At 35.3% G+C, this 27862-nt stretch overlaps 1 protein-coding gene and 1 long non-coding RNA gene across 2 annotated transcripts in view; one reads left to right on the top strand and one right to left on the bottom strand.

Annotated features, from left to right (window-relative positions):
- The window catches only part of sorcs3a (sortilin related VPS10 domain containing receptor 3a), a 319849-nt gene that overhangs the window by 252966 nt on the left and 39021 nt on the right, over positions 1-27862 (top strand). The gene's annotated exons all lie outside the window — the stretch shown is intronic.
- On the bottom strand, positions 94-27862 carry LOC148190016 (uncharacterized). The gene is made up of 3 exons (XR_015776292.1): positions 27607-27862; positions 19705-19898; positions 94-665 (listed from the first exon to the last, which is right to left on the bottom strand). It is a non-coding gene; the product is annotated as an uncharacterized LOC148190016 (long non-coding RNA).

Below are 27862 nucleotides of genomic sequence, written 5' to 3'. Positions count from 1 at the left end.
GCATAGAGAGTTGCAAAAGCGGCCAAAAACACCATCGTTTAGCATGTCGAAAAAATGACCCAAAATCCAAGGCTCATTTAGAAACACATTTAATTTTGACATTTTCGTTAGGTAAGAATGAGACTCTCATCTCAAGCACCTCGTGTATGCTAGAAAAGCACACAGAAACCAAAATCTCTATAATAATAACAATTATATTCATAACAGTACATTGTTTTTCCAGAGCATTTTTCACAATATTCAAGGATGCAAACAGAGTCAATTAAAGACAGAAAATCATACAGAATAAATAAAAAACCCATAAACATACATGTGTGTGTGTCTGCCTGTGTAATTGACAGAGGTAGGTATAACTGCATAGATTAGGTTTTCAACATATGTATTTAAAATAAAGATATATATTTAGGAAGGGTCTGCAGTGACGTTAGTTCACTGTTTCCTGATGATGGAAGCAGAGAAGTGATGGCTGTCCTGAACACAGACCAAATACTGGAGTGTGGAACTGGAACAGCAGCTCCTGACGGTGTTCTGAGGTGATGCAGGAAGTTAACCCTCTGCTGGGCCTTTGCCTGCTAGTGTCCATGATGAAAGTCCACTTCAGGTCCTGGTAGATGGTGGATCTCAGAAGGAATTCACAGCAGACGTGATGTGGAGCTTGTTTCATCCTAGAAAGGTCACAAAAAGTCATAGAACACCATAAGTTCTCGACATTGTAAATTCTTATGTTGTTGACTTTCTTGGCCTTTTATTTCCACTTTGTTTGCTATAGTTCGTCTCTAGCAGTTATTCTAAGTGGTTTTCAGCCATTTTTAGGATGGGTCAAAATTTGACGTTTTTTCGCCATACTATACTATTGCCTCTTTAGCAGTTTTTTTGTGGACATGCTAAATTATGAGGTTTATAGCCTTTTTTGGCCTTTATTCCCACTTTGTTTCCCATAACGAGTCTCTACAAGTTATTCTAAGTGGTTTTCAGCCATTGTTAGGAGGTGTCATAATTTGAGTTTTTTCGCCATACTATACTATTGCCCTTTTGGCCATTTTTTGGACGTGCTAAATAATGAGGTTTTTGGTATTTTTTGGCCTTTATTTCAACTTTATATACTATCAAGTGTCTCTACAAATTATTCTGAGTGGTTTTCAGCCATTTTTAGGAGGTGTCAAAATTTGACGTTTTTCGCCATACTATACTATTGCCTTTTCAGCAGTTTTTTTGTGGACATGCTAAATTATGAGGTTTTTGGCCGTTTTTAGCCTTTATTCTCACTTTGTTTACTATAACAGGTCATTACAAGTTATTCTTAGTGGTTTTCAGCCATTTTTAGGAGGTGTCATAATTTGAGTTTTTTCACCATACTATAGTATTGCCTTTTTGGCCATTTTGTGGACATGCTAAATTATAAGGTTTTTGGCCATTTTTTGGCCTTTATTCCCACTTTGTTTACTATTACGAGTCTCTACAAGATATTATAAGTGGTTTTCAGCCCTTTTTAGGAGGGGTCAAAATTTGACTTTATTCGCCATACTATACTATTGCCTATTTAGCAGTTTTTTGTGGACATGCTAAATTATGAGGTTTTTGGCCTTTTTTAGCCTTTATTCCCACTTTGTTTCCTATAACGAGTCTCTACAAGTTATTCTAAGTGGTTTTCAGCCATTTTTAGGAGGGGTCAAAATTTGACTTTTTTCACCATACTATACTATTGCCTTTTTTTGCAGTTTTTTGGACGTGCTAAATTATGAGGTTCTTAACCTTTTTTGGCCTTTATTCCCACTTTGTATACTATCAAGTGTCTCTACAAGTTATTCTAAGTGGTTTTCAGCCATTTTTAGGAGGTGTCATAATTTGACGTTTTTTGCCATACTATACTATTGCCTTTTTGGCCATTTTTTGGATGCTAAATTATGAGGTTCTTACCCTTTTTGGCCTTTATTCCCACTTTGTTTCCTATAACGAGTCTCTACAAGTTATTCTAAGTGGTTTTCAGCCATTTTTAGGAGGGGTCAAAATTTGACTTTTTTCGCCATACTATACTATTGCCTTTTTTTTGCAGTTTTTGGACGTGCTAAATTATGAGGTTTTTGGCCTTTTTTAGCCTTTATTCCCACTTTGTTTCCTATAACGAGTCTCTACAAGTTATTCTAAGTGGTTTTCAGCCATTTTTAGGAGGGGTCAAAATTTGAGTTTTTTCGCCATACTATACTATTGCCTTTTTTTTGCAGTTTTTGGACGTGCTAAATTATGAGGTTCTTAGCCTTTTTTAGCCTTTATTCCCACTTTGTTTCCCATAACGAGTTTCTACAAGTTATTCTAAGTAGTTTTCAGCCATTTTTAGGAGGTGTCATAATTTGACTTTTTTCACCATACTATACTATTGCCTTTTTTTGCAGTTTTTTGGACGTGCTAAATTATGAGGTTCTTAACCTTTTTTGGCCTTTATTCCCACTTTGTATACTATCAAGTGTCTCTACAAGTTATTCTAAGTGGTTTTCAGCTATTTTTAGGAGGTGTCATAATTTGACGTTTTTCGCCATACTATACTATTGCCTATTTAGCAGTTTTTTGGTGGACATGCTAAATTATGAGGTTTTTGGCTGTTTTTAGCCTTTATTCTCACTTTCTTTACTATAACAGGTCATTACAAGTTATTCTAAGTGGTTTTCAGCCATTTTTAGGAGGTGTCATAATTTGACGTTTTTCGCCATACTATACTATTGCCTTTTTGGCCATTTTGTGGACATGCTAAATTATGAGGTTTTTGGCCTTTTTTAGCCTTTATTCCCACTTTGTTTCCCATAACGAGTTTCTACAAGTTATTCTAAGTGGTTTTCAGCCATTTTTAGGAGGTGTCATAATTTGACGTTTTTAGCCATACTATACTATTGCCTTTTTGGCCATTTTGTGGACATGCTAAATTATGAGGTTTTTGGCCATTTTTTGGCCTTTATTCCCACTTTGTTTACTATTACGAGTCTCTACAAGATATTATAAGTGGTTTTCAGCCATTTTTAGGAGGTGTCATAATTTGATGTTTTTCGCCATACTATACTATTGCCTTTTTGGCCATTTTTGGATGCTAAATTATGAGGTTCTTACCCTTTTTTGGCCTTTATTCCCACTTTGTTTCCTATAACGAGTCTCTACAAGTTATTCTAAGTGGTTTTCAGCCATTTTTAGGAGGGGTCAAAATTTGACTTTTTTCGCCATACTATACTATTGCCTATTTAGCAGTTTTTTGTGGACATGCTAAATTATGAGGTTTTTGGCCTTTTTTAGCCTTTATTCCCACTTTGTTTCCTATAACGAGTCTCTACAAGTTATTCTAAGTGGTTTTCAGCCATTTTAGGAGGGGTCAAAATTTGAGTTTTTAGCCATACTATACTATTGCCTTTTTTGCAGTTTTTGGACGTGCTAAATTATGAGGTTCTTAGCCTTTTTTAGCCTTTATTCCCACTTTGTTTCCCATAACGAGTTTCTACAAGTTATTCTAAGTAGTTTTCAGCCATTTTTAGGAGGTGTCATAATTTGATGTTTTTCGCCATACTATACTATTGCCTTTTTGGCTATTTTGTGGACGTGCTAAATTATGAGGTTCTTAACCTTTTTTGGCCTTTATTCCCACTTTGTATACTATCAAGTGTCTCTACAAGTTATTCTAAGTGGTTTTCAGCTATTTTTAGGAGGTGTCATAATTTGACGTTTTTCGCCATACTATACTATTGCCTATTTAGCTATTTTGTGGACATGCTAAATTATGAGGTTTTTGGCCTTTTTGGCCTTTATTCCCACTTTCTTTACTATAACAGGTCATTACAAGTTATTCTAAGTGGTTTTCAGCTATTTTTAGGAGGTGTCATAATTTGACGTTTTTCGCCATACTATACGATTGCTTTTTTGGCCATTTTTTGGACATGCTAAATTATGAGGTTTTTGGTATTTTGGGGGCTTTATTTCAACTTTGTATACTATCAAGTGTCTCCACAAGTTATTCCAAGTGGTTTTCAGCCATTTTTAGGAGGTGTCATAATTTGACGTTTTTCGCCATACTATACTATTGCCTTTTCAGCAGTTTTTTTGTGGACATGCTAAATTATGAGGTTTTTGGCCGTTTTTAGCCTTTATTCTCACTTTGTTTACTATAACAGGTCATTACAAGTTATTCTTAGTGGTTTTCAGCCATTTTTAGGAGGTGTCATAATTTGAGTTTTTTCACCATACTATAGTATTGCCTTTTTGGCCATTTTGTGGACATGCTAAATTATAAGGTTTTTGGCCATTTTTTGGCCTTTATTCCCACTTTGTTTACTATTACGAGTCTCTACAAGATATTATAAGTGGTTTTCAGCCCTTTTTAGGAGGGGTCAAAATTTGACTTTATTCATATACTATTGCCTATTTAGCAGTTTTTGTGGACATGCTAAATTATGAGGTTTTTGGCCTTTTTTAGCCTTTATTCCCACTTTGTTTCCTATAACGAGTCTCTACAAGTTATTCTAAGTGGTTTTCAGCCATTTTTAGGAGGGGTCAAAATTTGACTTTTTTCGCCATACTATACTATTGCCTTTTTTTTTGCAGTTTTTTGATCGTGCTAAATTATGAGGTTCTTAACCTTTTTTGGCCTTTATTCCCACTTTGTATACTATCAAGTGTCTCTACAAGTTATTCTAAGTGGTTTTCAGCCATTTTTAGGAGGTGTCATAATTTGACGTTTTTTGCCATACTATACTATTGCCTTTTTGGCCATTTTTTGGACGTGCTAAATTATGAGGTTCTTACCCTTTTTTGACCTTTATTCCCACTTTGTTTCCTATAACGAGTCTCTACAAGTTATTCTAAGTGGTTTTCAGCCATTTTTAGGAGGGGTCAAAATTTGACTTTTTTCGCCATACTATACTATTGCCTATTTAGCAGTTTTTGTGGACATGCTAAATTATGAGGTTTTGGCCTTTTTTAGCCTTTATTCCCACTTTGTTTCCTATAACGAGTCTCTACAAGTTATTCTAAGTGGTTTTCAGCCATTTTTAGGAGGGGTCAAAATTTGAGTTTTTTCGCCATACTATACTATTGCCTTTTTTTTGCAGTTTTTGGACGTGCTAAATTATGAGGTTCTTAGCCTTTTTTAGCCTTTATTCCCACTTTGTTTCCCATAACGAGTTTCTACAAGTTATTCTAAGTAGTTTTCAGCCATTTTTAGGAGGTGTCATAATTTGACTTTTTTCACCATACTATACTATTGCCTTTTTTTGCAGTTTTTTGGACGTGCTAAATTATGAGGTTCTTAACCTTTTTTGGCCTTTATTCCCACTTTGTATACTATCAAGTGTCTCTACAAGTTATTCTAAGTGGTTTTCAGCTATTTTTAGGAGGTGTCATAATTTGACGTTTTTCGCCATACTATACTATTGCCTATTTAGCAGTTTTTTTGTGGACATGCTAAATTATGAGGTTTTTGGCTGTTTTTAGCCTTTATTCTCACTTTCTTTACTATAACAGGTCATTACAAGTTATTCTAAGTGGTTTTCAGCCATTTTTAGGAGGTGTCATAATTTGACGTTTTTCGCCATACTATACTATTGCCTTTTTGGCCATTTTGTGGACATGCTAAATTATGAGGTTTTTGGCCTTTTTTAGCCTTTATTCCCACTTTGTTTCCCATAACGAGTTTCTACAAGTTATTCTAAGTGGTTTTCAGCCATTTTTAGGAAGTGTCATAATTTGACGTTTTTCGCCATACTATACTATTGCCTTTTTGGCCATTTTGTGGACATGCTAAATTATGAGGTTTTTGGCCATTTTTTGGCCTTTATTCCCACTTTGTTTACTATTACGAGTCTCTACAAGATATTATAAGTGGTTTTCAGCCATTTTTAGGAGGTGTCATAATTTGATGTTTTTCGCCATACTATACTATTGCCTTTTTGGCCATTTTTTGGACGTGCTAAATTATGAGGTTCTTACCCTTTTTTGGCCTTTATTCCCACTTTGTTTCCTATAACGAGTCTCTACAAGTTATTCTAAGTGGTTTTCAGCCATTTTTAGGAGGGGTCAAAATTTGACTTTTTTCGCCATACTATACTATTGCCTATTTAGCAGTTTTTTGTGGACATGCTAAATTATGAGGTTTTTGGCCTTTTTTAGCCTTTATTCCCACTTTGTTTCCTATAACGAGTCTCTACAAGTTATTCTAAGTGGTTTTCAGCCATTTTTAGGAGGGGTCAAAATTTGAGTTTTTTCGCCATACTATACTATTGCCTTTTTTTTGCAGTTTTTGGACGTGCTAAATTATGAGGTTCTTAGCCTTTTTTAGCCTTTATTCCCACTTTGTTTCCCATAACGAGTTTCTACAAGTTATTCTAAGTAGTTTTCAGCCATTTTTAGGAGGTGTCATAATTTGATGTTTTTCGCCATACTATACTATTGCCTTTTTGGCTATTTTGTGGACGTGCTAAATTATGAGGTTCTTAACCTTTTTTGGCCTTTATTCCCACTTTGTATACTATCAAGTGTCTCTACAAGTTATTCTAAGTGGTTTTCAGCTATTTTTAGGAGGTGTCATAATTTGACGTTTTTCGCCATACTATACTATTGCCTATTTAGCAGTTTTTTTGTGGACATGCTAAATTATGAGGTTTTTGGCTGTTTTTAGCCTTTATTCTCACTTTCTTTACTATAACAGGTCATTACAAGTTATTCTAAGTGGTTTTCAGCCATTTTTAGGAGGTGTCATAATTTGACGTTTTTCGCCATACTATACTATTGCCTTTTTGGCCATTTTGTGGACATGCTAAATTATGAGGTTTTTGGCCTTTTTTAGCCTTTATTCCCACTTTGTTTCCCATAACGAGTTTCTACAAGTTATTCTAAGTGGTTTTCTGCCATTTTTAGGAAGTGTCATAATTTGACGTTTTTCGCCATACTATACTATTGCCTTTTTGGCCATTTTGTGGACATGCTAAATTATAAGGTTTTTGGCCATTTTTTGGCCTTTATTCCCACTTTGTTTACTATTACGAGTCTCTACAAGATATTCTAAGTGGTTTTCAGCTATTTTTAGGAGGTGTCATAATTTGAGTTTTTTCGCCATACTATACTATTGCCTTTTTGGTCATTTTATGGACATGCTTAATTATAAGGTTTCGGCCTTTTTTTAGCCTTTATTCTCACTTTATTTCCTATAACGAGTCTCTACAAGTTATTCTAAGTGGTTTTCAGCCATTTTTAGGAGGGGGTCATAATTTGACTTTTTTCGCCATACTATACTATTGCCTATTTAGCAGTTTTTTGTGGACATGCTAAATTATGAGGTTTTTGGCCTTTTTTAGCCTTTATTCCCACTTTGTTTCCCATAACGAGTTTCTACAAGTTATTCTAAGTAGTTTTCAGCCATTTTTAGGAAGTGTCATAATTTGACGTTTTTCGCCATACTATACTATTGCCTTTTTGGCCATTTTATGGACATGCTAAATTATAAGGTTTTTGGCCATTTTTTGGCCTTTATTCCCACTTTGTTTACTATTACGAGTCTCTACAAGATATTATAAGTGGTTTTCAGCCATTTTTAGGAGGGGTCAAAATTTGACTTTTTTCGCCATACTATACCATTGCCTTTTTAGCATTTTTTTTTGTGGACATGCTAAATTATGAGGTTTTTGGCCTTTTTTAGCCTTTATTCCCACTTTGTTTCCTATAACGAGTCTCTACAAGTTATTCTAAGTGGTTTTCAGCCATTTTTAGGAGGGGTCAAAATTTGACTTTTTTCGCCATACTATACTATTGCCTTTTTTTTGCAGTTTTTTGGACGTGCTAAATTATGAGGTTCTTAACCTTTTTTGGCCTTTATTCCCACTTTGTTTCCTATAACGAGTCTCTACAAGTTATTCTAAGTGGTTTTCAGCTATTTTTAGGAGGTGTCATAATTTGAGTTTTTTCGCCATACTATACTATTGCCTTTTTGGCCATTTTATGGACATGCTTAATTATAAGGTTTCGGCCTTTTTTGGCCTTTATTCCCACTTTGTTTCCCATAACGAGTCTCTACAAGTTATTCTAAGTGGTTTTCAGCCATTTTTAGGAGGTGTCAAAATTTGACTTTTTTCGCAATACTATACAATTGCCTTTTTAGCAGTTTTTTTTTTTGTGGACATGCTAAATTATGAGGTTTATGGCCTTTTTTGGCCTTTACTCCGACTTTCTTTACTATAACAAGTCTCTACAAGTTATTCTAAGTGGTTTTCAGCCATTTTTAGGAGGTGTCATAATTTGACGTTTTTCGCCATACTATACTATTGCCTTTTTAGCAGTTTTTTGTGGACATGCTAAATTATGAGGTTTTTGGCCTTTTTTAACCTTTATTCCCACTTTGTTTCCCATAACGAGTCTCTTCAAGTTATTCTAAGTGGTTTTCAGCCATTTTTAGAAGGGGTCATAATTTGACTTTTTTCGCCATGCTATACTATTGCCTTTTTTTTGCAGATTTTTGGACGTGCTAAATTATGAGGTTTTTGGCCTATTTTTGGCCTTTATTCCCACTTTGTTTCCTATAACGAGTCTCTACAAGTTATTCTAAGTGGTTTTCAGCCATTTTTAGGATGGGTCAAAATTTGACTTTTTTCACATACGATACTATTGCCCTTTTGGCAATTTTTGGACATGCTAAATTATGAGGTTTTTGGCCTTTTTAACCTTTATTCCCACTTTGTTTCCCATAACGAGTCTCTTCAAGTTATTCTAAGTGGTTTTCAGCCATTTTTAGAAGGGGTCATAATTTGACTTTTTTCGCCATGCTATACTATTGCCTTTTTTTTGCAGATTTTTGGACGTGCTAAATTATGAGGTTTTTGGCCTATTTTTGGCCTTTATTCCCACTTTGTTTCCTATAACGAGTCTCTACAAGTTATTCTAAGAGGTTTTCAGCCATTTTTAGGAGGTGTCATAATTTGACGTTTTTCGCCATACTATACTATTGCCTATTTAGCAGTTTTTTTGTGGACATGCTAAATTATGAGGTTTTTGGCTGTTTTTAGCCTTTATTCTCACTTTCTTTACTATAACAGGTCATTACAAGTTATTCTAAGTGGTTTTCAGCCATTTTTAGGAGGTGTCATAATTTGACGTTTTTCGCCATACTATACTATTGCCTTTTTGGCCATTTTGTGGACATGCTAAATTATGAGGTTTTTGGCCTTTTTAGCCTTTTATTCCCACTTTGTTTCCTATAACGAGTCTCTACAAGTTATTCTAAGAGGTTTTCAGCCATTTTTAGGAGGTGTCATAATTTGGCGTTTTTCCATACTATACTATTGCCTATTTAGCAGTTTTTTGTGGACATGCTAAATTATAAGGTTTTTGGCCATTTTTGGCCTTTATTCCCACTTTGTTTACTATTACTAGTCTCTACAAGATATTATAAGTGGTTTTCAGCCATTTTTAGGAGGGTCAAAATTTGACTTTTTAGCCATACTATACCATTGCCTTTTTAGCATTTTTTTTTGTGGACATGCTAAATTATGAGGTTTTTGGCCTTTTTTAGCCTTTATTCCCACTTTGTTTCCTATAACGAGTCTCTACAAGTTATTCTAAGTGGTTTTCAGCCATTTTTAGGAGGGGTCAAAATTTGACTTTTTTCGCCATACTATACTATTGCCTTTTTTTTGCAGTTTTTTGGACGTGCTAAATTATGAGGTTCTTAACCTTTTTTGGCCCTTATTCCCACTTTGTTTCCCATGACGAGTCTCTACAAGTTATTCTAAGTGGTTTTCAGCCATTTTTAGGAGATGTCATAATTTGAGTTTTTTCGCCATACTATACTATTGCCTTTTTGGCCATTTTATGGACATGCTTAATTATAAGGTTTCGGCCTTTTTTGGCCTTTATTCCCACTTTGTTTCCCATAACGAGTCTCTACAAGTTATTCTAAGTGGTTTTCAGCCATTTTTAGGAGGTGTCAAAATTTGACTTTTTTCATAATACTATACAATTGCCTTTTTAGCAGTTTTTTTTTTTGTGGACATGCTAAATTATGAGGTTTATGGCCTTTTTTGGCCTTTACTCCGACTTTCTTTACTATAACAAGTCTCTACAAGTTATTCTAAGTGGTTTTCAGCCATTTTTAGGAGGTGTCATAATTTGACGTTTTTCGCCATACTATACTATTGCCTTTTTAGCAGTTTTTTGTGGACATGCTAAATTATGAGGTTTTTGGCCTTTTTTAACCTTTATTCCCACTTTGTTTCCCATAACGAGTCTCTTCAAGTTATTCTAAGTGGTTTTCAGCCATTTTTAGAAGGGGTCATAATTTGACTTTTTTCGCCATGCTATACTATTGCCTTTTTTTTGCAGATTTTTGGACGTGCTAAATTATGAGGTTTTTGGCCTATTTTTGGCCTTTATTCCCACTTTGTTTCCTATAACGAGTCTCTACAAGTTATTCTAAGTGGTTTTCAGCCATTTTTAGGATGGGTCAAAATTTGACTTTTTTCGCCATACGATACTATTGCCCTTTTGGCAATTTTTTGGACATGCTAAATAATGAGGTTTTTGGTATTTTTTGGCCTTCGTTCCAACTTTGCATACTATCAAGTGTCTCTACAAGTTATTCTAAGTGGTTTTCAGCCATTTTTAGGAGGGGTCAAAATTTGACTTTTTTCGCCATACTATACTATTGCCCTTTTGGCAATTTTTTGGACATGCTAAATAATGAGGTTTTTGGTATTTTTTGGCCTTCGTTCCAACTTTGCATACTATCAAGTGTCTCTACAAGTTATTCTAAGTAGTTTTCAGCCATTTTTAGGAGGGGTCATAATTTGACTTTTTTCGCCATACTATATTCTTGCCTTTTTGGTTATTTTATGGACATGCTTAATTATTAGAGTTTTGGCCTTTTTGGGCCTTTATTCCCACTTTGGTTACTATTATGAGTATTTACAAGTTATTCTAAGTGATTTTCAGCCATTTTTTTGTATGGGTTAAAATTTGACCTTTTTCGGACATACTATACTATTGCCTTTTTGGCCATATTTTGGACATGCTAAATTATGAGGTTATTGGCCTTTTTTGGCCTTAACTCCCACTTTGTTTAGTATTACCAGTCTCTACAAGTTACTCTTTTTGGTTTTCAGTCATTTTTAGGAGGGGTCAAAATTTGACTTTTTTCGCCGTACTACTATTGCCTTTTTGGCCATGTTGTGGACATGCTACATTATGAGGTTTATGGCCTTTTTTGGCCTTTATTCCCAATTTGTATACTATTGAGCATCACTACAAGTTATTCTAAATGGTTTTCAGCCATTTTTAGGAGGGGTCAAATTTTGACTTTTTTTCATTATACTGTACTATTGCCTTTTTGGCCACTTTTTGGACATGCAAAATTATGAGATTTTTGGCCTTTTTTGGCCTTTATTCCCACTTTGTTTACTATCATGAGTCCCTAAAAGTTACTCTTAATGGTTTTCAGCCATTTTTAGGAGGTGTCAAATTTTGACTTTTTTCGCCATACTGTACTGTTGTCTCTCTGGCCAATTTTTGGACATGCTAAATTATGAGGTTTTGGGCCCTTTTTGCCTTTATTCCCATTTTGTACACTATCAAGTGTCTCTACAAGATATTCTAAGTGGTTTTCAGCCATTTTTAGGAGGTGTCATAATTTGACTTTTTTCACCATACTATACTATTGCCTTTTTTTGCAGTTTTTTGGACGTGCTAAATTATGAGGTTCTTAACCTTTTTTGGCCTTTATTCCCACTTTGTATACTATCAAGTGTCTCTACAAGTTATTCTAAGTGGTTTTCAGCTATTTTTAGGAGGTGTCATAATTTGACGTTTTTCGCCATACTATACTATTGCCTATTTAGCAGTTTTTTTGTGGACATGCTAAATTATGAGGTTTTTGGCTGTTTTTAGCCTTTATTCTCACTTTCTTTACTATAACAGGTCATTACAAGTTATTCTAAGTGGTTTTCAGCCATTTTTAGGAGGTGTCATAATTTGACGTTTTTCGCCATACTATACTATTGCCCTTTTGGCCATTTTTTGGACATGCTAAATAATGAGGTTTTTGGTATTTTTTGGCCTTTATTTCAACTTTATATACTATCAAGTGTCTCTACAAATTATTCTGAGTGGTTTTCAGCCATTTTTAGGAGCTGTCAAAATTTGACGTTTTTCGCCATACTATACTATTGCCTTTTCAGCAGTTTTTTTGTGGACATGCTAAATTATGAGGTTTTTGGCCGTTTTTAGCCTTTATTCTCACTTTGTTTACTATAACAGGTCATTACAAGTTATTCTTAGTGGTTTTCAGCCATTTTTAGGAGGTGTCATAATTTGAGTTTTTTCACCATACTATAGTATTGCCTTTTTGGCCATTTTGTGGACATGCTAAATTATAAGGTTTTTGGCCATTTTTTGGCCTTTATTCCCACTTTGTTTACTATTACGAGTCTCTACAAGATATTATAAGTGGTTTTCAGCCCTTTTTAGGAGGGGTCAAAATTTGACTTTATTCGCCATACTATTGCCTATTTAGCAGTTTTTTGTGGACATGCTAAATTATGAGGTTTTTGGCCTTTTTTAGCCTTTATTCCCACTTTGTTTCCTATAACGAGTCTCTACAAGTTATTCTAAGTGGTTTTCAGCCATTTTTAGGAGGGGTCAAAATTTGACTTTTTTCACCATACTATACTATTGCCTTTTTTTGCAGTTTTTTGGACGTGCTAAATTATGAGGTTCTTAACCTTTTTTGGCCTTTATTCCCACTTTGTATACTATCAAGTGTCTCTACAAGTTATTCTAAGTGGTTTTCAGCCATTTTTAGGAGGTGTCATAATTTGACGTTTTTTGCCATACTATACTATTGCCTTTTTGGCGATTTTTTGTTGCTAAATTATGAGGTTCTTACCCTTTTTTGGCCTTTATTCCCACTTTGTTTCCTATAACGAGTCTCTACAAGTTATTCTAAGTGGTTTTCAGCCATTTTTAGGAGGGGTCAAAATTTGACTTTTTTCGCCATACTATACTATTGCCTATTTAGCAGTTTTTTGTGGACATGCTAAATTATGAGGTTTTTGGCCTTTTTTAGCCTTTATTCCCACTTTGTTTCCTATAACGAGTCTCTACAAGTTATTCTAAGTGGTTTTCAGCCATTTTTAGGAGGGGTCAAAATTTGAGTTTTTTCGCCATACTATACTATTGCCTTTTTTTTGCAGTTTTTGGACGTGCTAAATTATGAGGTTCTTAGCCTTTTTTAGCCTTTATTCCCACTTTGTTTCCCATAACGAGTTTCTACAAGTTATTCTAAGTAGTTTTCAGCCATTTTTAGGAGGTGTCATAATTTGACTTTTTTCACCATACTATACTATTGCCTTTTTTTGCAGTTTTTTGGACGTGCTAAATTATGAGGTTCTTAACCTTTTTTGGCCTTTATTCCCACTTTGTATACTATCAAGTGTCTCTACAAGTTATTCTAAGTGGTTTTCAGCTATTTTTAGGAGGTGTCATAATTTGACGTTTTTCGCCATACTATACTATTGCCTATTTAGCAGTTTTTTTGTGGACATGCTAAATTATGAGGTTTTTGGCTGTTTTTAGCCTTTATTCTCACTTTCTTTACTATAACAGGTCATTACAAGTTATTCTAAGTGGTTTTCAGCCATTTTTAGGAGGTGTCATAATTTGACGTTTTTCGCCATACTATACTATTGCCTTTTTGGCCATTTTGTGGACATGCTAAATTATGAGGTTTTTGGCCTTTTTTAGCCTTTATTCCCACTTTGTTTCCCATAACGAGTTTCTACAAGTTATTCTAAGTGGTTTTCAGCCATTTTTAGGAAGTGTCATAATTTGATGTTTTTCGCCATACTATACTATTGCCTTTTTGGCCATTTTTTGGACGTGCTAAATTATGAGGTTCTTACCCTTTTTTGGCCTTTATTCCCACTTTGTTTCCTATAACGAGTCTCTACAAGTTATTCTAAGTGGTTTTCAGCCATTTTTAGGAGGGGTCAAAATTTGACTTTTTTCGCCATACTATACTATTGCCTATTTAGCAGTTTTTTGTGGACATGCTAAATTATGAGGTTTTTGGCCTTTTTTAGCCTTTATTCCCACTTTGTTTCCTATAACGAGTCTCTACAAGTTATTCTAAGTGGTTTTCAGCCATTTTTAGGAGGGGTCAAAATTTGAGTTTTTTCGCCATACTATACTATTGCCTTTGTTTTGCAGTTTTTGGACGTGCTAAATTATGAGGTTCTTAGCCTTTTTTAGCCTTTATTCCCACTTTGTTTCCCATAACGAGTTTCTACAAGTTATTCTAAGTAGTTTTCAGCCATTTTTAGGAGGTGTCATAATTTGATGTTTTTCGCCATACTATACTATTGCCTTTTTGGCTATTTTGTGGACGTGCTAAATTATGAGGTTCTTAACCTTTTTTGGCCTTTATTCCCACTTTGTATACTATCAAGTGTCTCTACAAGTTATTCTAAGTGGTTTTCAGCTATTTTTAGGAGGTGTCATAATTTGACGTTTTTCGCCATACTATACTATTGCCTATTTAGCAGTTTTTTTGTGGACATGCTAAATTATGAGGTTTTTGGCTGTTTTAGCCTTTATTCTCACTTTCTTTACTATAACAGGTCATTACAAGTTATTCTAAGTGGTTTTCAGCCATTTTAGGAGGTGTCATAATTTGACGTTTTTCGCCATACTATACTATTGCCTTTTTGGCCATTTTGTGGACATGCTAAATTATGAGGTTTTTGGCCTTTTTTAGCCTTTATTCCCACTTTGTTTCCTATAACGAGTCTCTACAAGTTATTCTAAGAGGTTTTCAGCCATTTTTAGGAGGTGTCATAATTTGACGTTTTTCGCCATACTATACTATTGCCTATTTAGCAGTTTTTTTGTGGACATGCTAAATTATAAGGTTTTTGGCCATTTTTTGGCCTTTATTCCCACTTTGTTTACTATTACGAGTCTCTACAAGATATTATAAGTGGTTTTCAGCCATTTTTAGGAGGGGTCAAAATTTGACTTTTTTCGCCATACTATACCATTGCCTTTTTAGCATTTTTTTTTGTGGACATGCTAAATTATGAGGTTTTTGGCCTTTTTTAGCCTTTATTCCCACTTTGTTTCCTATAACGAGTCTCTACAAGTTATTCTAAGTGGTTTTCAGCCATTTTTAGGAGGGGTCAAAATTTGACTTTTTCGCCATACTATACTATTGCCTTTTTGCAGTTTTTTGTGGACGTGCTAAATTATGAGGTTCTTAACCTTTTTGGCCCTTATTCCCACTTTGTTTCCCATGACGAGTCTCTACAAGTTATTCTAAGTGGTTTTCAGCCATTTTTAGGAGATGTCATAATTTGAGTTTTTTCGCCATACTATACTATTGCCTTTTTGGCCATTTTATGGACATGCTTAATTATAAGGTTTCGGCCTTTTTTGGCCTTTATTCCCACTTTGTTTCCCATAACGAGTCTCTACAAGTTATTCTAAGTGGTTTTCAGCCATTTTTAGGAGGTGTCAAAATTTGACTTTTTTCGCAATACTATACAATTGCCTTTTTAGCAGTTTTTTTTTTTGTGGACATGCTAAATTATGAGGTTTATGGCCTTTTTTGGCCTTTACTCCGACTTTCTTTACTATAACAAGTCTCTACAAGTTATTCTAAGTGGTTTTCAGCCATTTTTAGGAGGTGTCATAATTTGACGTTTTTCGCCATACTATACTATTGCCTTTTTAGCAGTTTTTTGTGGACATGCTAAATTATGAGGTTTTTGGCCTTTTTTAACCTTTATTCCCACTTTGTTTCCTATAACGAGGCTCTTCAAGTTTTTCTAAGTGGTTTTCAGCCATTTTTTGAAGGGGTCATAATTTGACTTTTTTCGCCATGCTATACTATTGCCTTTTTTTTGCAGATTTTTGGACGTGCTAAATTATGAGGTTTTTGGCCTATTTTTGGCCTTTATTCCCACTTTGTTTCCTATAACGAGTCTCTACAAGTTATTCTAAGTGGTTTTCAGCCATTTTTAGGATGGGTCAAAATTTGACTTTTTTCGCCATACGATACTATTGCCCTTTTGGCAATTTTTTGGACATGCTAAATTATGAGGTTTTTGGCCTTTTTTAACCTTTATTCCCACTTTGTTTCCCATAACGAGTCTCTTCAAGTTATTCTAAGTGGTTTTCAGCCATTTTTAGAAGGGGTCATAATTTGACTTTTTTCGCCATGCTATACTATTGCCTTTTTTTTGCAGATTTTTGGACGTGCTAAATTATGAGGTTTTTGGCCTATTTTTGGCCTTTATTCCCACTTTGTTTCCTATAACGAGTCTCTACAAGTTATTCTAAGAGGTTTTCAGCCATTTTTAGGAGGTGTCATAATTTGACGTTTTTCGCCATACTATACTATTGCCTATTTAGCAGTTTTTTTGTGGACATGCTAAATTATGAGGTTTTTGGCTGTTTTTAGCCTTTATTCTCACTTTCTTTACTATAACAGGTCATTACAAGTTATTCTAAGTGGTTTTCAGCCATTTTTAGGAGGTGTCATAATTTGACGTTTTTCGCCATACTATACTATTGCCTTTTTGGCCATTTTGTGGACATGCTAAATTATGAGGTTTTTGGCCTTTTTTAGCCTTTATTCCCACTTTGTTTCCTATAACGAGTCTCTACAAGTTATTCTAAGAGGTTTTCAGCCATTTTTAGGAGGTGTCATAATTTGACGTTTTTCGCCATACTATACTATTGCCTATTTAGCAGTTTTTTTGTGGACATGCTAAATTATAAGGTTTTTGGCCATTTTTTGGCCTTTATTCCCACTTTGTTTACTATTACGAGTCTCTACAAGATATTATAAGTGGTTTTCAGCCATTTTTAGGAGGGGTCAAAATTTGACTTTTTTCGCCATACTATACCATTGCCTTTTTAGCATTTTTTTTTGTGGACATGCTAAATTATGAGGTTTTTGGCCTTTTTTAGCCTTTATTCCCACTTTGTTTCCTATAACGAGTCTCTACAAGTTATTCTAAGTGGTTTTCAGCCATTTTTAGGAGGGGTCAAAATTTGACTTTTTTTCGCCATACTATACTATTGCCTTTTTTGCAGTTTTTTGACGTGCTAAATTATGAGGTTCTTAACCTTTTTTGGCCCTTATTCCCACTTTGTTTCCCATGACGAGTCTCTACAAGTTATTCTAAGTGGTTTTCAGCCATTTTTAGGAGATGTCATAATTTGAGTTTTTTCGCCATACTATACTATTGCCTTTTTGGCCATTTTATGGACATGCTTAATTATAAGGTTTCGGCCTTTTTTGGCCTTTATTCCCACTTTGTTTCCCATAACGAGTCTCTACAAGTTATTCTAAGTGGTTTTCAGCCATTTTTAGGAGGTGTCAAAATTTGACTTTTTTCGCAATACTATACAATTGCCTTTTTAGCAGTTTTTTTTTTTGTGGACATGCTAAATTATGAGGTTTATGGCCTTTTTTGGCCTTTACTCCGACTTTCTTTACTATAACAAGTCTCTACAAGTTATTCTAAGTGGTTTTCAGCCATTTTTAGGAGGTGTCATAATTTGACGTTTTTCGCCATACTATACTATTGCCTTTTTAGCAGTTTTTTGTGGACATGCTAAATTATGAGGTTTTTGGCCTTTTTTAACCTTTATTCCCACTTTGTTTCCCATAACGAGTCTCTTCAAGTTATTCTAAGTGGTTTTCAGCCATTTTTAGAAGGGGTCATAATTTGACTTTTTTCGCCATGCTATACTATTGCCTTTTTTTTGCAGATTTTTGGACGTGCTAAATTATGAGGTTTTTGGCCTATTTTTGGCCTTTATTCCCACTTTGTTTCCTATAACGAGTCTCTACAAGTTATTCTAAGTGGTTTTCAGCCATTTTTAGGATGGGTCAAAATTTGACTTTTTTCGCCATACGATACTATTGCCCTTTTGGCAATTTTTTGGACATGCTAAATAATGAGGTTTTTGGTATTTTTTGGCCTTCGTTCCAACTTTGCATACTATCAAGTGTCTCTACAAGTTATTCTAAGTGGTTTTCAGCCATTTTTAGGAGGGGTCAAAATTTGACTTTTTTCGCCATACTATACTATTGCCCTTTTGGCAATTTTTTGGACATGCTAAATAATGAGGTTTTTGGTATTTTTTGGCCTTCGTTCCAACTTTGCATACTATCAAGTGTCTCTACAAGTTATTCTAAGTAGTTTTAAGCCATTTTTAGGAGGGGTCATAATTTGACTTTTTTCGCCATACTATACTATTGCCTTTTTGGTCATTTTTTGGACATGCTTAATTATGAGTTTTTGGCTTTTTTTGGGCTTTATTCCCACTTTGTTTCCTATATTGAGTGTCTACAAGTTATTCTAAGTGATTTTCAGCCATTTTTTTGTATGGGTTAAAATTTGACCTTTTTCGGACATACTATACTATTGCCTTTTTGGCCATATTTTGGACATGCTAAATTATGAGGTTATTGGCCTTTTTTGGCCTTAACTCCCACTTTGTTTAGTATTACCAGTCTCTACAAGTTACTCTTTTTGGTTTTCAGTCATTTTTAGGAGGGGTCAAAATTTGACTTTTTTCGCCGTACTACTATTGCCTTTTTGGCCATGTTGTGGACATGCTACATTATGAGGTTTATGGCCTTTTTTGGCCTTTATTCCCAATTTGTATACTATTGAGCATCACTACAAGTTATTCTAAATGGTTTTCAGCCATTTTTAGGAGGGGTCAAATTTTGACTTTTTTTCATTATACTGTACTATTGCCTTTTTGGCCACTTTTTGGACATGCAAAATTATGAGATTTTTGGCCTTTTTTGGCCTTTATTCCCACTTTGTTTACTATCATGAGTCCCTAAAAGTTACTCTTAATGGTTTTCAGCCATTTTTAGGAGGTGTCAAATTTTGACTTTTTTCGCCATACTGTACTGTTGTCTCTCTGGCCAATTTTTGGACATGCTAAATTATGAGGTTTTGGGCCCTTTTTGCCTTTATTCCCATTTTGTACACTATCAAGTGTCTCTACAAGATATTCTAAGTGGTTTTCAGCCATTTTTAGGAGGTGTCATAATTTGACTTTTTTCGCCATACTACACTATTGCTCTCTTGGCCAATTTTTGGACATGCTATATTGTGAGGGTTTTGGCCTTGTTGGGCTTTTATTCCCACTTTGTATGCTATAGCACGTCTCTACATGATATTTTAAGTGGTTTTCAGCCATTTTTAGGAGGGGGCAAAATTTGGCTTTTTTTTGCCATACTATGCTATTGCCTTTTTGGTCATTTTTTGGACATGTTAAATTACAACGTTTTGTCCTTTTCTTTAACCTTGTATGATATCTTGCATCTCTACAAGCTTTTATATGTTAACAAACTATGCCAAGACATTTTCAACTGTTTTTTTTTTTTTTTTGACATACTATACTGTGACTTTGACTGTATTTTTTATGCTAGATTGAATTTTATCAAAACATGGCTTTTTCAGCACTTTTTTACATGCTATACTATGACATTTTAACAGTTTTTTAAAAATATAATGCCATTACTTTGTGTATTTTACCAAAATTGTATGATATTACTAACTTAATAATGTTCTTCTTAGAATAATTTACTAGTATTTTGCATTCTACATTTCCAGCACCTAAACACAACTTTAACACAGCACAGCAATCAAATTAAGCACTTACTTCTGTGTAACACCTATATCTCCAGAGTGAAGGATTGCTGCAGAACAGCAAAACAAAAAGCTCGGACAGTCCTGATGTGCCCATGTCTCGACTCTTCTACCTGCTCCCCATAATCCATAAGGCTCCAGAGATGTGGACAGTCCCATCTGTTGTACTGGTCGGCCAGCCAGTTGACAGTGACTGATGTTCAGAATCTACAGAAAAATGAAATACATAGACTAATTCATCAATTCACTTTCCTCATTGCAACCAAGCCACATTAAAGACACTTACACATTTGTGAATGAAATAAAAACTACAGGTACTGGTTTAAACTATACTTTATATAATAGATATAAACTAATTTTAGACTAACACCGAGACACAATTGGGTCTACGACCAATAAAAGAAATACTCCACTAATATCCAGACCTAACCATGAAACCATCTGCAAAAAATGTCAGTTAAATTTTTGGCCACACAACTTCTTTTGTAGCTCCAACGACTCAACAAAACAGTTAGCTACCAAAGTAAACTTTGAAAACATGCCCTACTCCATAAAGCCAACTACCATTTAGAGCACATAAACAGCCATCAGCACTCAGTTCAGTGCGTTGAGATTGAGAGGATGCTTGAGGCATTTCTTTCGAGGCATCTCCTTAGAAGCATTTAAGAGGAGGTCAGCGGAACATTTAATCTGAGTAACAGCATGGCAGCAAAGTCATCGGGCCCTTCTCTCCTCCCCTTAGCTATACCGTACTCACAAATAGACTTATAAATTTAATAGACTCATTGTCATTATTTAAAACTAACTTTCAGGGGGTGAGGGAGAACTACAATGGGCTGAGAGAGTGATGCATGATCTCCGTCCAAGAAAAACAAAAGTCTTGAGGATATTTTAGTAAACAGTGCTTTCAACAGAGAATACAGGGATAGGGAGTACCAGCAATTGGTTTTTAACAGATATTCAAGAACTGGTTTTAATCTGCGGCAAGCCTGAAAACACAACTATAAGAAAACGCTGGTTATGCAATAAGGTGCAAGTGTTGCCACAAAAAACGAAATAATCAGACAAATCAAACAACACTTTGTTAACATGTCAAAGCAAAAGGGCACAAGTATTATTTATGCACATTTTGAGCACCACAGCCCACACACTATTCCAAGTGTGATCCTGAAGTCAATCTAAAACTGGACCACAGCTTGTGTCATTTTATGTGTTTTAAATCACAGCCTTCTTCTGGCAGATTTTTTTTATATTTTCTGATGTATAGTGTGTGATTTTACTAACTAAATTACCTTTTCTCTTATCATTCCTTTTTACCATTTGGGTAGATCTCACAATTAAGCATTTATTTTTACACAAGCTTTAAAAGGCCATTTAAGATCTGCACACTGAGTGACTGCTTTCCTCTGATTTTAACAAAAGAATTTTCAAATTAAATGATTTGACTGGGTGGAAGACAAGATCCTAACATATTAATTTTCACTGTCAAATAAATTGGACTTTTCCGTGCAAGGTTAAGTGACGGCAAAAAGAACTTTATGTTGCCAATGTCTAACTATTTATTTATGTTGTATGGCCATATAATCTTTATGAAAAAGCTTAATACTCAGAATAATTGTATTACAATATTATTTTACCAATGTTCCTGGTTATTTATGTGATGATTAACATGTTTTGACGATTGCTTTCACATGTAAATAAATCGTAGATTCATCCATGTTAAGCAACGTTTTATTACTAATTCTTGTGTGGGTTTGTTTTTAACAGCTCTTATGCTTTTGACCTTCTTTAAAGCTCTCATTGTGATATCTATTTTAATATTTAGAATTTTTAGCACTAACTGAGCACTTCATATTAACACACAAGCTGATCGCTTTTTATTATATATATCCTAAAACCACTGGTTAACTTCACAATTGGTTACAGAAAATGAACTGTTAATGAAATAGTTTTAACTATTAAAAATTATTTACATTGGTACGGTCATATTAACTTTGCTCAAAAGTAAATTTATTTTTTAGGATACAATCTAGATGAGGGGCTGAGTAAATTAAAGCTGTAAGCAGCAATAAAAGGGCTCTCACAACCCCCGTTTGTTGGGGTACTGGTGAACTCCAGCTAAAGCGGCCGTTCATTTCTGTGAAAGTCGGATAATGCACGCAGAGTTTGGACCCTGGAGTGAGATATTTCACATAATGTAGTACTTCCAGATGGCACTGGAAGGCACATAAATTCCATGTCATCTTTGTGTACATAATTTGTAGACCAAACCATAAACATTTCATACAAATTAATGAATTAACATTAAAATAAAAAACCGAACTGGAATGTTGAGTTTGAACCTTATCCAGGGCAGGTATGTTTTACAGGTCGCTTCCCAGAGAAGAGTCTGAAGCGCAACTTAAAACACACTTAAAAAGTCTGAAGGTTTAGCTCAGTTGGTTAGAGGGAACACCAAAAATAGTCTTAAGTGTCAGTTGGATTAACTCTAAGAGAGTTTCAGGTTGTGAGATTGAACTCTGTCCAGGACAGGCAAATTTTAAAGACTGCTGTCCAAACGGGAGTGTGAAAGAGAACGCCGAAAACAGTTAAAGTGTCAGGAGGTTTGGCTCAGTGAGTAAGATGGCTGGTTGGAGTGGCTGTACCATACACTTGGATATTAAAATATGTCAGTACTCTCTAATGGACAAAGTATGTTATTACATCAGAGTTTCTTAATTACCTCAGATTTTACTTTGACATTTCTTTACAGATATTCCTTGATTTCGACAGACGCATCTGCAGATACTGGTTTTACCTGTTTCGTGACAACCTCACCTGATTTATTGGCCAAAACGATGTATGACTCAACTTTTTGTGCCTTAATTTGTTCTGCAATATCACAATCAGCGTTTAAACTGTATGAATCTACAGCCAGGACTTCTTTTGATTTAGGACTGCTACCTGACGTTCAAGACCTAAGGGATGTATCATTCCCTTCTCTCATCTTTCCAGACTTGCGCTAGGCTGCGTTGTGCTTTTTTCCTGACTTTTCTGAGTTTCCTATGCTAGTCCCTTACTTTCTAGTGTCTGACCCTTCTACTTACCCTGTTCTTAGTCCTGCTTTCACCTCTTATACTCTGATCTTCTACCTTCATCTTCTACCTTCACTTAACTTACTGTCTCTCAACTTAACTTGTTGTAACTTGACTAACCTCCCTGTCTCTCAACTTCCTGTTTCTCACCTCAACTTCCTGTAACTTGACTGACTTACCTGTCTCACAACCCAACTTCAAAAGTTACCTGTCCCAGATAAGACTTGAAACAGCAACCTCAGGCAAACTAACCGCCTGATTTAATCACTGACCTCCTCCAGTGCATCTGACACTTCACGTGTGTTTCACCTTGAATATAGCTCTTTGCTGTGGACAACTGACTTTAAAATTCACCTGCCCTGGATAAGGATCAAAGTCACAACCTCATGGATTCCAAACCTCAATTAAAGCTGCAAGCAGCGATGAAAGGGCACTTGCACCCCCAAGTACGTTGTGGTACTGGTGAACTGGTGAGCTGTATCGGTTGTTCATGTCTGTGAAAGTCAGACAAAATGCAATTCATTGGGGATAAAAATAATAATATTCCTTGCATTCCAAGAGGGTCCTCACACAGGTCGGTGCTTGGATGCTAATAACTCATGCAGTTTTTCCGACACACTATACCACATTGACATACTATACTGACTTTTTTTTTTTTTTTTAACAGATCATACTTTTTTCAACTTTTGCTTGAAATTGCCCATGCGGTGCAAGAGTTTTGAGCCACAGGCAAAAGTAAAACACCTCACCTGAGACCCTGTTAGTGAGTGAGAGGTTCTATGTTTATCACCAGGCCTGACAGTCTTCCTGGTCACTAGGAAACTGCCTCGTATTTTTCTCAGGAAGAATATGGTCCATCGATATTAACTGCATGCTTTGGGGCATTAGCAACAGAAGTGATTTCTTGCCACTGCAACAGCTCAAGGTATGTATGTGTCCCCTGGCTTCTTGTCCAGGCCAAGTTGTTATATTAGTGTGATGAGTGGAGGTATGAGGCTTGTTTCTTTAATTAAGAGGGGGGTTGCCTTAAAGGGGAGGGGGATGACTGAGAGAGATGGGAGGCAAAATGATGTGATAAAAGAAGAGAAGGGTGGGGTAAAGAATCCTTGTGGCATCAACCCCATTTGAGAAAATTCTCAAGATGAATTCAAAGTTTAATTTATATTCATGAAGGCTGCATTGGCTGTATTTCTCTGGGAGAGCAAATGCCCTTAAATATTTAATGGGTAGAGGACTCCGTGGTGCACATCCACATTTAAAAATAAGGAAGAAATCTAAAAAAAGAAATGGACACATGTTTTGAGATATGATAAGGTCAGCATGACCACATGGTACATTTTCTTGGTCAGGCATGGTTTTGTAACCTGTTATGCTACACAGTATTTACAGCTACAGATGTGCTTTGTAAAAGCGACTGATTTCTCACTAAGTGGTTGGCAGAGGAGTGATTGGCTTGTGCCTAAAGGACATCGACCAAATCTCTAACAGTTCATGAAGAATTTAACTGCTGTTCCACATTTGGCATCAAAGGAAGGGGACAAGGGGAATTTGAGACACTTGCATACTGGCTTTATTTTCTCTCTGCCAGTTAAAATGGTTGAACGTTTGAAGTATGCAGTGTATTTGAGGGCATTGTTGGAAAAAGTATTTCAAACTGAATATAATGTTTAAATGGCATGCCTGAAATGCCATCTTTGGCCATAATACACATAACTACATGACAGCAAACTGATTGTAATACCCTTTTCCCATCACAATTTGGGTATGCAGGTTTTTTAAACATCGGTTAATGCATTAAAAATAGGCAATGGACTGCTGTAGTATTGCCAGTGAACAAGAGTCATGTACATGACTCTGCAGACAAGTACGCCTTTTATGCCTCCATGCCAGCAACCGCTGAGGCTGGAGGCATTATGTTTTCGGGTTGTCCGCACATTCTTATGAACATAAAATCAGAATCAAAGGGGAATTTCTTCACATTTTGCACAGACATCAATCTGGAATTAACAACAAACTGCTTAGATTTTGGTGGTCAAAGATCACACTGACCTTTGATTTGTCTTACAATATATCAAGAACATGTTGAGGGAAATACTTCAAATTTAGCACAAACTTTCGTGTAGACTCAAGGATGAGCTGATTAGATTTTAGTGGTAAAAGGTCACAGTGACCTTGTATTCATCTCGTTCTTGTTAACACAATATCTTAAAAACACCTTACTTCAAATTCAACACAAATGTTCACTTGGACTGAGCGATAAGCTGATTAGAATTTGGTGTTCAAAGGTTAAGGTCACTGTGACCTTGCATTTGTCTGATTTTTGTGAATGCAGGATCTGAAGATGCCCGTTTGAGGGAGTTTCCTCAAATTTGGCACAAACGTCCATTTGGACTCAAGAATGAACTTATTAGAATCTGGTTGTCAAAGGTCAAGGTCATGGGTGTCCATTGTAAATCTGTGTTGACTGTTAAGATCTAAACTAGAAGTGAAACTTGATTGACATGCAAAGGCAAACAACTGTGTGGCAGAGTATCTAGTTTTATTCTGGTGTGTCATGATCAACGTCACGAGTGGGCCGGAAAACAGGGCTAATAAACAAAAGAAAGAAATTGTGAACAATGTTTGAGGACTGCTTGGAGGAAAACAGACATTTTTTTTTTTGCGGCAGCCTGTCATTGTAGTGTGTCGGAAAAAACAGACCAAAGATCTACTCGAGTGTCGAATTCCCATCACTGCTGATGGAAAATGAGCTGGAGCTGATAAGTATGCGTGATACTGCAGAGTCATTTGTCGCTGGAGTGAATGCTAATTGTAGCCTTTGCCATTAAATACAAAGGCCATATTTTAGTGGGTATCTTTTTTCCCCATTTAGTGGGAAAGAGGCTTAAGAAACAGTTTACTGCTGTACCTCTGGCTCTTGGAAATTAACATTAACTGTCTAGTCATCAAGTATCTCCTAATAGGCTTAAAAATTCTTTGAATCCAGTTTTTCTGACTGATTCATTTTTAAATCAACAAACTACGACAGTTCAAATCAGATAGTGACAGTGTAATCATGGACCTCCCTCTTCGTTCATTGTTGTCATGAATCAGATTTGGCTTCACTTTCCCTGGCACGGCTTAAGTAACTACAGCTTTGCCAGCTCAGTGCTTAAGTGTGAGAGTGGACAATGGTGAGAGAGAGCTTGCTTCATTTTTGTGCTCTCATCAGAGAGACATAATTTTTATTTCCACGGAAATATTCTGGTTTTACTTCAGGTATTTTAGGTTTTAAAATAGCCCTTTAATTGTCCCCTTAAGGTGTGAAAACTTGAAAGGATTTATTTATAACTACTGAATTGTGATATTTTAGTCACTCAGTGTAGAAGAAAGACAGTAGAAAGTAGTCCCCTCTTGGTTAATATCAGCTTTCTGTGATCTGAGTAACAATTGTTTTGTCAGTTTGAAATTTTATCAGCCACTTCTGTGTTTCACACTCTAGTCACATTTGGGAGAAAATGTTCTACACTTCTTGCTCATGTTATCTTTTTGTGAAACTTATTTCTGCCCCAGTGGAAAAGCTAGATGGAATCTTATGCCGACAAACATTGTGATCGAACATGACAGGCGCAACTGCTGAGGATTCCCACCTAAAATATTAACTGCGGTGCTAATTTTCAAATGCTGTCTTGTCATAACATTAGACTTGTCTTGACTTGTTTGGAAATTAAAGATTCGCTGATTGGAGAAACATGGAAAGTAAACACTTGCTGTTATTTCCCAAGAGACAGGTAGTTACTACAGTTTTGTTAAAGTTGTTTTTCATTTATGTAATTATTCCAGTGAGGTTAAAAAAATAGTCTAGTTAATAATTTATGGAAATCAAGATTGTGTAAAAATGTAATATTTAAAGCTGCATTAGTTTGTTTTTTTGTCAAGAGGTTATAAACACATTTACAGTGATATTATCACCTTATTAAATTGTTCTGGCAAAGATGTTAGCAAACAGTTGGCTAGTTAGACATTCAGGGGAATATAAATATTTCCTTGTTTAATCCATTTTAATACATTGTTTAATACAGCAGTTTTTGATCAATTTTTAACCCCTTTATTTGTCTTTATGGGTGAATTGCATATCAAAGTCTGTGTTCACAGATGACCCAATCGCTTGAAAATATTTTGGCACTGTATATTTTTGCAAACCTTATTTCCAGAAGTGTTGAAATGTCCAAGAAAATTGAGTTAAATCATGTTTTTTAATAAATATGAATTTATCTTTTTAAAAATCCTGTTGCTTTTTTTTTTCTTTTAATTAAAGTACTTTTCTTTTTTCTTCAACCCCTTCACAACTTTGTTTACATTTCTGGCAGTGCAGTTTAAAACTGGTGATATCTAAATTAAAAATATGCAAAATATATAGAAGTATTTCAGTTAAACCATAAACCAGGCACTAAAATCAAAAACATGACCAAAAGAGGCTAGGGTGAGCTGCTAAGCTGCATTATAAAATATTGTGGCATCTAAATTACACCTTCCAAATTACACAACATAATTTGACTCATTGTTGAAATTAAAAATATGAACTAATGCAGCTTTAAATAAAGATATTTTAGCCATCATTTTATTCTATTCAACAGCTATTGCTATTATTTCTAATAATAATATAATACTGCTTACAATGTAAAAAAAGAGTATATTGTTTCAAATCTTACAGGTGACCAAATATTACTGTGCATACAAACAAAACACAGCTCTGCCCTCTGGGGAAATAACCAAAATGACTTTCCAGAATCATTCACAGTTGCGGTGTCTTTTGTTGTCAGCCATCATGCTGACATTGTGGTTTCAGGTTTGACACTCACCTGAACAAATGCTGGGCCTGTGTATCCAAACCCCTGTCAGCTCGTACAACAGTGCTTTCATTGCGGACCAACACCGAGTCCCAGCCTCAAGGCTCCAGCCATCATGCGTTTGGATCTGCTCGGGCCTGGGAGATACACACACACAAAGAGTGACATTTAGAGAGGCGGGTCAGCATCAGTCTCATGCAGATAAGTGAATCCCATTGTGCCTGATACAGAGAGCAAACGTGAACACAGAATAGACAGCAGACACAGA

The sequence above is a fragment of the Plectropomus leopardus genome, chromosome 3, assembly GCF_026936395.1.
Source record: "Plectropomus leopardus strain MGB_pleo_1.0 chromosome 3, ASM2693639v1, whole genome shotgun sequence".
Lineage (NCBI taxonomy): Eukaryota > Metazoa > Chordata > Actinopteri > Perciformes > Serranidae > Plectropomus > Plectropomus leopardus.
The sequence above is the reverse complement of the archived record's forward strand: the minus strand, read 5'-3'. Positions and strand labels throughout refer to the sequence as shown.